The following is a 15,290-nucleotide window of genomic DNA, read 5'->3' on the forward strand; positions in this document are numbered from 1 at the left end:
TCTGCTGTCAACTCAGGTCATTGTTTATGGGTACATGTTTGTGTGATCCACATGGAAGTGTTGTCATAAGAAACAATGGGAGTTTCTGTCTGCATCAGTTGGTACATTCAGATGAATCAGGTTGAGTTTCTGTCTATTAAAGGCAAAAAAAAAAAAAAAAAACAGTCAGTGAGGTTCTGTTAACAATGTTGAATTATTAGTTAAATCACAAAGCTTCAGGGCAAGAGTGATTACTCCATTTTGCTTCTTTATTCTTTTCATGTCAATAAACAGATACTTTCTTTCAGGATATCCATGAAAAATTAACAATATCTTGTGACCAGCAAGTCCAGACATTCCCACTTCCTTCTGAGCAAACCAAATTTATCTTCTGAGTCTTTTTAGAGTAATGAACTCCTAATATTAATCATTCAAGTTTCCTTTTGTTTTTCTTTTCTTTTTTTGTTTTCCCATAAGTTTAATCTTGCAGTTTCACAGCCACAGCTAGTTTTCAGAACTAGGTGTCAGAAATGCACCATCCGTGTTGTCTTTGGGGGAAGACAGCCACTGGAGCTCTTATTAGTGTAGCGTGGATCACATTACTTATTTGTGTAACGCTTTTACGCAGACACACAGGTAGACAAACTCGTAGACAAGAAACTACATAAGTTAAAGTCAGCTGATCTGGTGAAGTAGTTATTAGTTACAGTATTACTTAATCTGCAATCAATATAAAATGCTAATATCATGACAAATATATGCTGATGACAGCTTGTCCTATACAAAAAATAAAAATTAATTGATTTAACTTGAGTACAGCCTTTTTAGATATTAATCTGACAATCTGAATAATTTTTTTTTATATAAAAAGAAGGCATCACAAGACATTTTGAAGACAACAATCCTCATTTTTTGAGTAAAAAAATGAAAAAATGAAGCTGCCATTTTTATTGTCATTCTTCTGACTAGCAAACATGGTTTCAGAGGTGGGAGCTAAACCCTCACTTTTTGTTTTGGTTTGGAGCTACATGTCTGAGTTGGCTATCAGTCGTTACCCCATAGTATAAATATGTGATACAGAGATGATGAGCTATCTTGCATGAACTTTAAATAGGTTGTCAACATCTATGAGCAATATTTAATCTAATGAAAAGTCTTTCCTGGTTACCTGTTGTAAGTAATGTCTTGCATTTTATGCCCTATTTCACAAAACAGAGTCACAGAAGGTAGAAAAAGGCTGCCCCACAACTGTTTTCATTTGTCTTCCAGCTGATGATTTAAATCCAGAACAGAGATCCTTTTTGCAGCCTTTAACTCTTAACCAATACCTTCCTTTGAAGCTTGGAAACATTCATCATACATATCCTGGATCTTTTTTGTAATGTGGTTTCCCTTCCTTAAGCACTGTTTGCACCTACACTACAGGGACTCCAGTCACTCAAGACTTGTTCATATTTTTAGTAACTCTGATAATACTACTCCTTTCAAGCAATGGATCTTTAAAAAAAGTAGATTGCTGAGTGGGGAAAAATCATAATTACCAATGAAAGACTATAGTATTAAAATAAGTAAATAATATTTTAATAGATGTTGATGGCAATAGAAATAAAGCCTCTTATATTTTGTTTTTACATTTTGTACTTTGGAAGAACTCACATGGAAATGATGATTGCACACGTGAGCTTATGTGTGCGTTTGGGAGCAGAAAGCATGAGCTGACAGGGCTGTATCATTTAGCTGGGTCATTGTGTCACTGAGCATTCATATTCCATATCCATCATTCTCAGAATAAAAATGGCACAGTGCTAAATGCCAAGCACTACAATTCCAAGCTGTGCAGTGTGCGTGTAAAGCATTTGTCTGTTGTGATAATGCCAGAAAAAAAAGGGGGGGGGTTCAAAGCCTTTCTCAGAAGTCTTTGCTGCCTTTCTATCAGCAAGCATTCATGCAAGTCAATCAGATCTGTAGGACTAAGATGAAGGCATGAAGAGGAGAAAAACAAGATACTGTGATGGCCTTAGGATTGGTAGATCCAGTGCTGATGCTTTCAGATACTATGCACATGCCAATAAAAGGCGAAGACAATGGCTGTTGGGCCTGATTGCGAACGAAGACCTGTCCAGAAGGCAGTATTAGAATTTTTCACTACAGGACTAATTTCTTGCCCAAGACCTATGGTGCTTCTTCATTATTAATTAAGGTCCATAAGTTAAGGTCCATTTTGAAAAGCTGAAAATCATAAAATGCACTTATTAAAAAAAACAATCTACTTAGATATGTATTAAAGACACATGTTTTTTTTTTTTTTTTTCTTCTTCTTGAGCACAATGGATGCAATTAATGGAAAACATGCAAAAAGAAAGATGTGTATAATTCCCTTTCTTCCCAAAGGACAAATCAGCCATTTGGATGCATTCCTCATATATACTTTTCCTCTTACCCAATTTTCCCAGGTCAAATCATAATGCTGTTTAACTGCCATACCTCCTGCTCTCAAAGGACTTCAGCTTGATTAAGCAGCTGCATGGCTTGAATAATTAAGTCAGTGAAGAGGAATGAAAATACAAAATTTCCTTCAAAATATCTCGTTCTTGATTTTTTTTTTCTCACCCCACCCCATGAAAAGGGTATGTGGAGAATGAGCCTTAATTCACTCATGTATGACACAGTCACAAAATCCACAAAAGAACACGTAATTTTCCATTTGAGTGGTTATAGCAACTGTTTGGACACTGTACTGACAGGGCATCCCATTTCACACATTGTCAGAGTTCCTTATCCTTTCACATGGATACCTCATTATTCTATGTCCCCCTAGAAGGAAGGCTCTCCAAATACAAAAATTATCCTTGTGTTAATGTACAAAGACTAATACCTGGTATGCGGTAGTTTTAATGCAACATCTATGCATAATAAAACATGGCATGGTTAGAAGATGTCTTTGAACTTGCATATTAACCCTCTCACATAAGTATCCTGGAGCTAAAGAAATCTCAAAATCCTTTTGCCTACAGGGACAGCAGGGTACAAGACTTTACCTCTCAGATGTGACACCACCTGTCAGCAGTTCGCCCAGCCATTAGAGGAAGACACTGCTCTAAGCCATGCATGTCAACATGTTATGACACTTATGGACTTGTTTTGTGTATGCAGAACAGAAGCCCACTGGCCAGGGACTGAAGATGTCAAGTGGAAACTGACTCTTTAATGATGTATTTGGGAGTTTACATCTGGAGGCTTCACATTTTCATAGATTTTATTTACAAAATTAAAAAAGTACTGAATTTACCCAAAATTTTGAAATGACAAATTACAAAAAATATCTACATTCAGCTGTAAGATTATTAATACCCACCCACAAGTAAATTTAAGAAATAGAACCCAAAATAGAAAAAAAAAGAAAAAATCAAGGTTGGATTCAAGCATGAGTCACTTACCAGAGTCAGAAGTCTAATACTCGCATTCATTCCAACCTTTTCATGATATTTACTGTTAAAACAGGACATTTTTCTATTGTGTTTACATAGCCAATGTGTAACTTACAATCACAGAAAGATAACAGCAAATATATATATATACATATATATATACATATATATATATATATATATATATATAAATATATATATATATATATATATATATATATCAAGGATGCACAGCGCTCTACACTAAGCATCAGTAAGAAGAGCCAGGAATGAAAATGTTGCCCAGATAAAAATCTTAAACCATAAACTTTTTTTCAACAACATTTTTTTTTTATTATTGTTGTCACTGTAAAATAAATAAATAAATAATACAAGTTCAGAGGAAGGAATTTTCTGACAAGCTAACAATACTTAAGGACAAACAACAAAGTTTTAGAAATTAAGTTGGATCTGAACTCTTGATTGTATTCTTGGTCTCCATTTACTTAATCCAGTTAAGTCTCCCAAAGAGACAAATACGGTGGCCCTGAAATGTCACAGTAATATAAAAGCCACAACACACATTCAAAAACCACCACACTCTACAATTAGCCACTACACTTAACACAAACTGCAATGGAAGTCTTGTTGCTTTTTTTTTTTTTTTTTTTTGCTAAGCGTAGGCAACAGCTAAAGTTAAGCCACAGGGAGTGAGCAGCGAAGGAACCTACTGGATCTCCTTTACCGTCAGCCAGGCCATGACCCGGGGAGAAGTGATGACATGTGGCGACATGCGGTGGAGGAGTTTTCCTTTTAAATAGAAAGGAAACAAGGTTTTACTAATACAAAAGAGGCATGTATCTCTCAGGGCGAACTGATTAAAAGAAAAAAAAACAAACAATAATCAGTTAATAATAAAGCCATTACTTTGTACGCATTTCTCTCAGGTTGCAGTATGCAAAGTGTAACAGTGTCCACTGGAGGTCTCTGAGCATAAAAGGACAATTGGATTAGAACATGACTTTGCTGCCTAAAGCATCTCAAGAAAATCAGAAAATCAGCAGTTGTTGTTTGATGCTACACATCAACATTATTTATCAGGTTGAAACATGTTCTAAATTTATCAGCACACTGACAATGATTTGTTTGTTTCACCCATGTGTTTAAAAGGGCGTTCTCACTGAACAAGCTGTCAGAACTGAGATGGAGTAAAATCTCCGCCCGCCCAGCTCGCTTTCAGGTCACCTGGGCGATAAATGGTGAGGACCCACAACCTCGAACACTTTATTTACACATTAGAATTAACATTTATAATACAACATACAGGAGTAAACATTATTTACTATTAGTGTTCTTGTTTTCATCCTTTATGTGCAGTGTAAATTCTGATGCAGCTATTGTGTTGTTGCTAATTGTGTAGTGTTGTGGCTTTTGTGTTGCTGTGACACTTCAGGGCCACCGTAGCCAAACACCAAAAGCACGTTCAACTTATAACACTCAAAACTCATGTGGAATATGACTAATAACATTAAACCGTTGTTAATACAACATACACAACAGCAAAAGATCTAAAAAAAAATGATTAATCTGATATATTACTGTAAGAAATTACATTGTCAGACAAGATGATTCCTTTTTGTTGCAGTTAAGACTCACAGAGCAGCAGGCAGTTACAATGACCCGTTTTACCTCTTTCCTCCTCACAGTGTCACTGTGACTGGGCAACTTAGGTGTGTGAAGACTTGTTTTCAATGTACCAAAGTTTTTTTTTTTGTTTTTTTTTTTATGTAAAGCTCTTTGTGCTACTTTCTGAATGAAAAGAGCTTCATGAATAAAGTACAGTAATGATGTTTCTGGATTTTTCAGCAAGTTGAAAATAACACTGAAATTGTTTATATGTTTATGATGTTTATCATATTCGGGAAATTCCAATTGATTTCTGAAACAATTATAATTAAAAAGGGAGTTCTTAATTATCTGACTCCTTGAATTCATGAATGAAAAAAGTAACAAAGAGCAATAGTAAATATAATCAAGATGCAACATATCGTGATGAATCGTGATGCATTATGGAATCAAATTTAATCAAATCATTGATAAGATGATTCTAATCTTAATCTAATTGAATCATGAGACCATTGAAGATGCACGGCATCCATGAGCAGCAGCAATACAGTTTCAACAATGAAGAATTTTCCATTTAATGTGCAGTACAATTCCAGAGAGCTATGCTTGGCTATTATGTTGTAACATCTATCAAATCTGACAATGAGATACACTTTATGCAGCTTGTAATGTTAAACCTACTTTAAGTACAGTAAGTGTGAAATGTGTCGAAGGGAATGGGTTTTTCTGGTTGGGATTATATAGTGTTTAATTGTAGGATTTTCACTTTTTCACTTTTTTTTTTTTAAACAAATGAAAACAATGTGTTAAGGTGTGTTTAAATTATGTATAGCAGTTGCAGTAGCATGCTGGAGATTTTCAGACTCACATAATTCATTATTTAAACATTAATAGATGTATTCATTCCCTGAAGCTGTGCTTCACTTCAAACAACGCTGCACAAATACAAAAACAAAGGAGAAAAAATGGTTGTTCCTATTCTCCTGAATCCTCGTTTTATTTCCAGAATGTTATGTTTGACCAGAGTATTGACACTTGATTAATTTTAAGTTGGACGAACAAGCTCAAACCTTTTCTCAAATGACATTTTCCTTTGTAAACACGTTTTAACTCTTCAAGCATTCAAGTTTCCTCACCATTAAATGCAGGAGCTCGGCTCGGCTCTTTATGTATCTCTGAATGCAAAATAGTTGGGTATGGAGATGACCAGTTTCTTAGAATGTAGTGGTAAAAAAAGCTTCAATAAGCTTCAAACTTCAGTTTCTGCCAAATAGATGTCAGATTCACACCTTTTTTTACAATGCATTTGTAGTGATGTTTGTTGTAGCTTTTGGATGATTGTAACAACGCAGTTCATTGCTGTGTCATCGCTCTGACGAGGAGGATCAATCAAAAGTAATGAAGCCAGAGAGGCAATGTGAGGGAGCCAAAAGGGATGGAGCCTATGGGGAAATAGAGGCAAACGGAGGATGAGGGAGTGCAACTGAGCGGGTGTGCTGGAGGAAAATACCAAGGGAGAGAAGAGAGGATTAGGATTAATTACATTTCCTTCTCACTCCTTTACGCCACACAAGGAAGAACTAATTCCTCTTACCTCACACTAAACTTCGGAAATGATCTTGTTTTTATAACCATAAAACAATATCTGTTTATGAGCTGTTGTGATGGAGTAATCCTAGTTTGGCATTTTGCGGAGGCCCTGATGCTTAATGTCCCTATAAGTGAATGTGAGTATAAACGGTTGACTGTCTCTCTCTCTGTTTGTCCTGTGATGGACAGGCGACTCTCTTCCCTCTGCTCTATATTACTGTCTCACCAGGAAACTGTGGTTCCATAGAAAAATAAAGTCTGTCACAGCCATGCATTTGTTTTCCAAAGGCTTCACTACTGTAATGGGGGTTTTGTAGGTCTATAAAAAATCACTAAGGTAACAACAGCTAGTCCAAAGTGCTGCTGATTGTGTCCCACAAAGACCAAAAAAAGGATCATATCACTTAATTTTAGCCAGCTGTGTGTCTATTTAATTTCTTTTATAATTTTAGTTAGTTTAATTCTTCCATTTTTAATATACTTTTTAATAATTTTTTTTTTGCACCTCACTTTTAATGTTTTATGTAAAGCACTGAGTTGTCTTCTACATGAAACGTGATATACAAATAAATCTACTTTACCCTTCCTCATGCCTAACAGCAGCTTCAATAGGGGTTGTTGCGAAAATAGTGGTCTGGTCTGGACCACTGTAAAGAGTGGTCCTTGCCACCAGGGGGTACTACATCAGTGGTCCGGACCACTGTGATGAGTGGTTCCTGCCACTAGGAGACATATAGATCAGTGGAAGCTACATACTATTCATTTAAGATATCAATATACGAAAGGCTCATTTTATTTTATTTTTTTCCATTTTTTTACGTTTGGTAAAATAATATGAAAAATGAAGTATTAGAGCATTAGATTTTAAATCATTTGTAGGTACCATTAAAATAGCTTTTCTCCCCATGCTCCCACTTTATGGAATAATAGAGTGATAACCATTAACAGGAAGCCAATGTTTAAACAGAATTGATATGAAAAGGGCATTGTCTTTGTAATGGACTTTCTGGACATAAATGGAAATATTTTATCAACATTTTTCTGCTAAATTTATATATTTTCCTAAAATAGAATTCATTAAGGTTTGCAAACCATTCCTGTACCCCTGCTTATTGTCTTACACAATGGTTTGCAATACTCTCTTCTGAAACCAAGTTTAACAAAAAATTGCAGTAGGAGGACTTAATTTAATGAAATTGATTACTACATTGTTTAAATCTAAGATATTCCATAATTATGATCGACACATCAGACAAAGAGCAGATTCTAAACTTTTCTCAAAGATAAAGCCCAGTCTTCTTTTCTACCTTCTGCAATCAGACGTTGCAACTCCTCTACCTGTGTCAGAGCTATTATTACACACCTGGTCTAATTCTTTCTGTCACTTTTTCCATCACATTGCAGTTATGTATCTTTGCATACGTTGAACATGGTAAATATATAGGAAAAAATTATATGTGTATATATTATTATTATTATTATTATTAGCATATACTATGGCTGCTACAATTATATGCTGTTATTATTACACTGTCACTTTTACTATTATTATATTATCATCTCACATGTGCCCTTAAGTGTATCTATTCTATTTTTCTACTTATCTACTTCATTTTATTGTGCTTTTTTGTGTATTTTTGTGTATTTTGTGTACTATACCAGAATGGCCTGTAAGACCCAAAGTCAAGGAAACACATTTAATCACCCACAAATGGCAAAAAGAAAACACAGTCAGTTTATCCATTTAACAACAGGTGACTAAACTGGTATGACAAAAACAAAATAAAATCATAATAAATAATAGGCCTAAATTGCAGTCAATTAGTTCCAGAAAACATAATTGCAGCCTAGGGGATAAGGAATGCAAATGGGTTTGAACCATCTAAAATGAAATATTAAACATGGTAATTCTTTTTTAAAAATCTGAGTAATTCATGGGTGGTGGTTGGGGCATTAAAATTATCGACTGAATCAGAATTGAGTAGCTCTGTGGTGATGAGTATATAGACCACAGAAGGACCACTGATTTAGTTTCCACCCAGGGGGCAGGGACCACTCATGACAGTGGTCCGGACCATTGAATAGTGGCAGGGTCCACTCATTACAGTGGTTCGGACCATTGACTAGTGGCTGGGACCACTCATGACAGTGGTCCGGACCATTGAATAGTGGCAGGGTCCACTCATTACAGTGGTGAGGACCTATGACTAGTGGCAGGGTCCACTCATGACAGTGGTCCGGACCATTGAATAGTGGCAGGGACCACTCATTACAGTGGTGCGGACCTATGACTAGTGGCTGGGACCACTCATGACAGTGGTCCGGACCATTGAATAGTGGCAGGGACCACTCATGACAGTGGTCCGGACCATTGACTAGTGGCTGGGACCACTCATGACAGTGGTCCTGGGCAGGGACATTGTATTTATAAAATAAAGCATGTGCCATGACACTCAGATGCATTACAATAAAATACAAAAATGAAAGTGCAATACGTTTAAAATATAAATCGCCACAATCAAACATTAAAAACAGTAAATCAATTTAAAACTGGCTTCCAGTTGCAGCACACATCAAATTCAAAGCTCTGCTTCTGGCTTACAGAACAATAACCCAAACGGCTCCGGTCTACCTCCACTCCTTAATCCAGAGATACACTCCCTCTCAACAGCAAAACACACCTAGTTCTCCCACCACAACGTGGCACAAAATCAGTAGTAGACTCTTCTCCTGTATTGTCCCCCGGTGGTGGAACGATCTACCAAACTCCAATCCACAGAGTCCTTATCCACTTTTAAGAGCAAGCTAAAGACTCAGTTGTTTAAGGAGCATTTCTACACTTAGCTTAACTCTTCTGCTCAGAGTTAGAAAGATTTGTCCAGCTCTTTGGCTCAACCAAGTACTGAAGAAGCAGTGTACACTTATGTCCAAGTTGATATTGTTTGATGAAATTGTGATCTTGTATTTAAACAAAATTACTTACAAAAAAGCTATTTAAAACTAAAAAGAAAAAAATTATATGCACTGCCTCTAGCACTACATGACAGCACCTGAGTCCAACTGGATTCAAAGCAGTCTGACTACCACTTAATTAGGATTTCTTGCTTGTGTTGTTCTTACTCTCAAATGTAAGTCGTTTTGGATAAAACCGTCTGCTAAATAATCGTAGAATAGAGTACAATAATTTCAAAATGTGTTTCCATGATTTTGGATCTTACAGGCCATTTTATAAAATTGTGTGAAAATTTGTAAAAAAATTAAATAAATAAATAAATTTAGTGGAAAAATGTTGATAAAATATTTCCATTTATGTCAAGAAAGTCCATTACAAAGACAATGCCTTTTTCATAAATATTGGCTTCCTGTTAATGGTTATCACTCTATTATTCCATAAAGTGGAAGCATGGGGAGAAAACTAGTGTGAAAATTTTTTAAAAATAAAAAAAAAAGCTTTTAACAAATTAATTTTAATGGTACCTACCAATGACTATAAATCTAATGCTCTAATACTTCATTTTTCATATTAATTTACCAAATTTCTTTTTTATTCATGATAAATTTTGTTCTTCCATTAAAAATGTAAAAAAAAAAAAAGAAATAACAATAAAATGAGCCTTTCTTATATTTATATCCGAAATGTATAGTATGTAGCTACCACTGATTTAAATGTCTCCTAGTTTCAGGGACCACTTATCACAGTGGTCCGGACCACTGATGCAGTACCCCCTGGTGGCAGGGACCACTCTTTACAGTAGTCCTGACCATGGTCTGGACCAGACCACTATTTCGTAACAACCCCCTCTCCAATTTTTTTTTCAACGAAAGCCTTAAATTCCAAAATCTGTGTCACATGTATCTATCATTGCATGTAAACTATATGAAAATGGTAAAATAGAAAAGTATGATTTAAATCTGGGCACCATTAGGACAACCATATGCACATGCAATTCAAAGAATAATCTCATGCCTTGAGAGAAGACCAGAAAAGGTCAGCTTTTCTCAAGTGGCCTCCAGCAAACTGTAAAGTGGCAGATGTCACATCCTGATACACATCTTTGACAAAACACAATGCTTTGACAAAATGAAAGCTCACTATTTGTTAGCACTACAAACTCTACACACGAACCTGCATCGCAGATTTGTGGTGTACCCAGATGGGCAAAATAAACCTGTACAAAAAGTACAAGACAATTTTGTTCAAGCATGGTCGGTGTCACGATACAGCCGGATATGGAAGCATGGCCAAGTAGGAAGCACAAGCTGTGTGACGGCTGTCCGGTCTGTGATATTACCAGTAATGGGTCAGTTCAATTACTGTAGAAATTCATACTTAAGGTGATAAATACAGTCATGTAAAATGAAGAGACTACTCTCTGTCACTCGGTATATTTAAGAAAAAAAAAAAAAGAACCAATAAGATAAATCATCCTGTAGTTCTTATAATGTCTTAATTTTTAGCAGAAGCAACCGCAGATGAACAAAAACACAAAATATTGTACTCAATAGTGTGTAAACCCCCCCCCCCCCTCCATTTTTTTTAACAAAAGTCAAGAATCAGAAGCAGTGTGTGAAAAACAAAGTAGATCTCATGAATCCATAGCTTGTAGAACCGCCTTCAACAGCAGTAGCTGGAAATGATTGTTTTCTTTATGACGTTATCATTTTCTCACATTATTCTGAAGGCATTTTGGCCAACTTATCCTTCCAATATAGCTTCTGTTCATACATGTTTGCATTCATTTATGCACAGCTCTACTAAGGCCCTGCCACAACATACCAGTTATGGCAAGTTTTGGATTTTGACTGGATCATTGCAACACCTTGACCTTGACACCTTTTTTGGGGGATCATTGGTCAGCTGCATGGCCTAGTTATGCCAAGCTTTAGATGTAGGAAAGATGGCCACATTTTACTCTTGAATACTTTAATATACAGGGGAGTTTATGGTCAACTCAATGACTGCAAGAGACCCAGGTCCTGTGGCTGCAAAATAGCCCCAAATCATAAACTCTCGCTCATGTGCTGGAGGTGTTTTATTAATTATGTATTATATTCCCATTATGGTCTTATCTATCCAAAGGAGAGGGGTTTGTATGCCACCCTATCATATGGAGTACAGAAAAAAGAACATTTTATCTACACTCGGGTTTTCTCTGTCTCCATGTGCTCACCTCCAGTTGCCTGGTTGCCATGTAGGTCGATGATCCCGCTCTGCATATGGAGTGTGACTCGACAATCCTCTTCTCCCTCTCTTGTGCCAAAGAAGGTGGAGTTTTATCCTGGCACCACTCTGTCTGTCAGTCTGTTGGTGCATCTGTCAGCTTGTCCTCGAGGACTTGATGTCAGGAGGCAGCAGTGTGTACTATCTCTCTGCATCACAGGACCCAGTATTTTATTTTCTTTTGTGTCACTGGAGAGGACCTCAGATGTGATGCATGACCTGAACTTTGCAGCATGCAACCTCACAATACAGCAGCAGAGTGGCATGGATATACAGACAGGGTGTTTGGAAGAATTAAATGATCAAGAATAAAAATTAAATTGCTGGCAGTGCGCTCAAGCTCTGCTCTCCCGAAAGTCTGCCAATACTTGCAATAACAGCAGTGACCAAATTGGCAGAAAACATTTGAGAATTGAGAGATAACGTGCATAAATAAATCTTGAACAGCAGACAAGACATTATTGGGGGTTAATAAAGCAGGATTTTGTTGTGGATCGCATTGTAAAAAGTCATGCAATCAAATTATGAGACAAAGTGTCGTGGTGTGACAAAAGCAGAGGCCATGAAAGGACATTTGGTCCTCAGCTTTATCCTTGACATTTGAACGGGTAGTGTATGCCAAAGGTCTTTCATTAATCTAATTGTGTGGTGAAACAAATCTTTAGCATCCTATTGATTCTGTATAAAATGCAATACTTTAATACTTTTTTCTTATTTTGCAAGATTTCCTCAAGGCTCTGTATATGTTCAGTTCTAATGAATGCAATCATGGCTCTTTTTAAAAGCCATATAGTCTATAATAAACCTGATCCACTATGAATGAATATATGATTTAGAGTCTGAATATAGCAATCAGGTTCTTCATTTCTAATATGAGGAAGCTGAGTCAATCATATTTTATAAGTCAAGCTGAATTTTTGCATTTTTGTAATGCTGAACAAATCTTTTTCTGGCTCCAGGCAATTTTTTTGTCAGTTTTGAACTTCAAAATGTCACTTTTTGATTTATCAAACTTCCTGCCTTTCCCTCTGCCTTGAGTTTTATTACTTATAATGCTCACATGTCTTTTGTGTCATTTATATTTTTTATCGTAAGGGTTAGGTAGTCCTGTCCTCAAGAGGAACCATAATAATGAGGGCACCTTTATACATTTCTTATATTTTCATTTTAATCAACTGTGAAGACATTGTTTGGCTGTCGCCTCCTTCCTAATCAATTATCTCCCCAGTGTAAATAAAGGGTAAATGAGTGAATAGTTTTTACTCATGTCTGTTATCGTGGTGCCTAATTCAAAATGTTGCTCAGTGGTGCATGTAAGCCAAGATACTGATACAAAATTAGCTGGAGGGTCACAGTTTCGGTTTGTCTAGTCTTTAATGTAGGGTGTGTCAGAGCAGGTCTGATCCAATCAGGGATGAACCGTATGTATCTGGGGCTAGATTTTTACTCCCCATCAGTTTCCAAGGAAAATTTAGTGGCTCCTTATTTTTAGCAAATGTCAGAGTGTTTTGATTCAAAGGTTACTTAATCCTGGGAAGCAGGCGTCTGCTTTTCAGACCTGTTCACAAATGAGTAATAAGAACAAAGAAAAATAATACCAAAAGTTTTCAGACAGTGTTTTTATCATTTTTACATGTAGAGGCAAACTGCTGCATCTAAAAAAATTAGATGTGCAGAAAACCTTGAAATACCGTATTCATTGCTGTTAAAGCAAAAGGGTACATCAGATTTTATTACCGGTCAAATAACTCATGCAAACCAGACATTAACTGTATAAATCCCTGTTTCTAGTTCACACCATGTTCCTAAGTTTAACTTCATGGTGCCAGTGAAGATCATAACAATACAATGTCCATACTCATCATGCTTCACATCTTTATTCTTTAGTGTATTTTGTATGTTTATTTTTTACATTTGTCAAACATATTAGCTCAACTTGTGCCCACAGTTTCATGAAGTTGCATGAAGTGACATTCACTTCTTTCACTCCAAAGACGGGATTTATGGAGCTTTGAATGGAGCCGGATCTTGAGAAGCCGTTCCTTTTAAAGAGCCATTCAAAAGACTGGCTTGATCTTATTTATTTATTTTTTTTATTATTTATTTTTTTCTAATTCAATTAGGGTAATTCATTTTTCAATCAAGAAAATAATCACTGGTAACAATGATAAGGTAAGATTTGGATCAGAATAATTTAAATTTACACACCCCACTAATATCTACTCTGCTGGTGTGAATTATTCTCAAATGTTGGTCATGATTTCATTTGGCTACAATTAGATTCCATGTAAAACAACTTTACTTCAAAATTTTCCACAAAAGGACATTTTAGTGTAACAAAAAAACTCACAATATATGAAGATAATAAATACCTAAAATATGTACCTATATAAAATCTAATATACAAGATTAAATAATAATCTATAGAAAACTATAAATAAAAAATAAAATAAACCTGAGTGCCATCAGTGCAAATTTTAGGGAATTTTTTGGATAGAACTCACAGTATTTGTTTCTGAGCAAGCTTTTTGCCCATAGATGCAGCATGTGAATGGAGCATGCTGGACATCAGACTCCTATGAATTATGAAGCTGTCTACAAGAAGAGACAAAGAAAATTCTGCTTCTTGAGGAAGCTTAGGTCCTTCAAAAGTCTGCACCAAGATGTCACATACACTTTCTTATGTAAGTCTGCGTTGGAGAGTGCAATCTGCCTTGCAGCCATCTGTTGAGACTGCAGCATCAAAGCCAGCGACTCAAAGAAACTGAACAAACTATAGTCAAGAAAGCTGGCTCGGTGTTTTGGATTTCTCTGTGGCCTCTGGAGTGCAAATAAATAAATAAAAACTGAATTTAGCAAAAGCTGCTAACTTAATGTGCAACACTTGTGTACCCTTAACAATACAGAGTGACTAAATAACGCTATGTTCAGTCTGAGGCTTGTTCAGCTTTTACCTACAGCAGGTATAACCATTACATGATGACTAATAGCAATTTCTTTATTTACCCTGCAACAACATAATTTCCCTTCAGGGATTGTTAAGCATCATTCAGTTCAGTTCAATTTGTTTTCAGTTGCTGTTGTGTGAAGCGGTAACAGAGAAATCCCACCACTAACTAGAGCTCTACTATGTATCTGCAAACTGACTCAGACACTCCATCACACAGGTATAAGAGCTCACATCAGCTTAGGTCTCTTAGGCTCCACTGTAGGCAATGTAGCAAACCAAGCCAAGCGCTCTGAGAAAAAAAAGAGTAATGGCTGTATAGTAAGGATTGATTTGATTGATTATCTCTGACATAGTTTAATACAATTTTACTGCTTGTTACAGCTCATCAGATTCAACACCAGCATAGCTGTCATAAAGAATCTCATTATATGTAGGCCCATTGTCAGAGCACAAGTTCATGGACCTTGTTCTTTCCTTAATTTACTCTTACTAAAACACCACTTCTGTAACACAACTT

This window comes from Melanotaenia boesemani, chromosome 9 (genome assembly GCF_017639745.1).
Source record: "Melanotaenia boesemani isolate fMelBoe1 chromosome 9, fMelBoe1.pri, whole genome shotgun sequence".
Lineage (NCBI taxonomy): Eukaryota > Metazoa > Chordata > Actinopteri > Atheriniformes > Melanotaeniidae > Melanotaenia > Melanotaenia boesemani.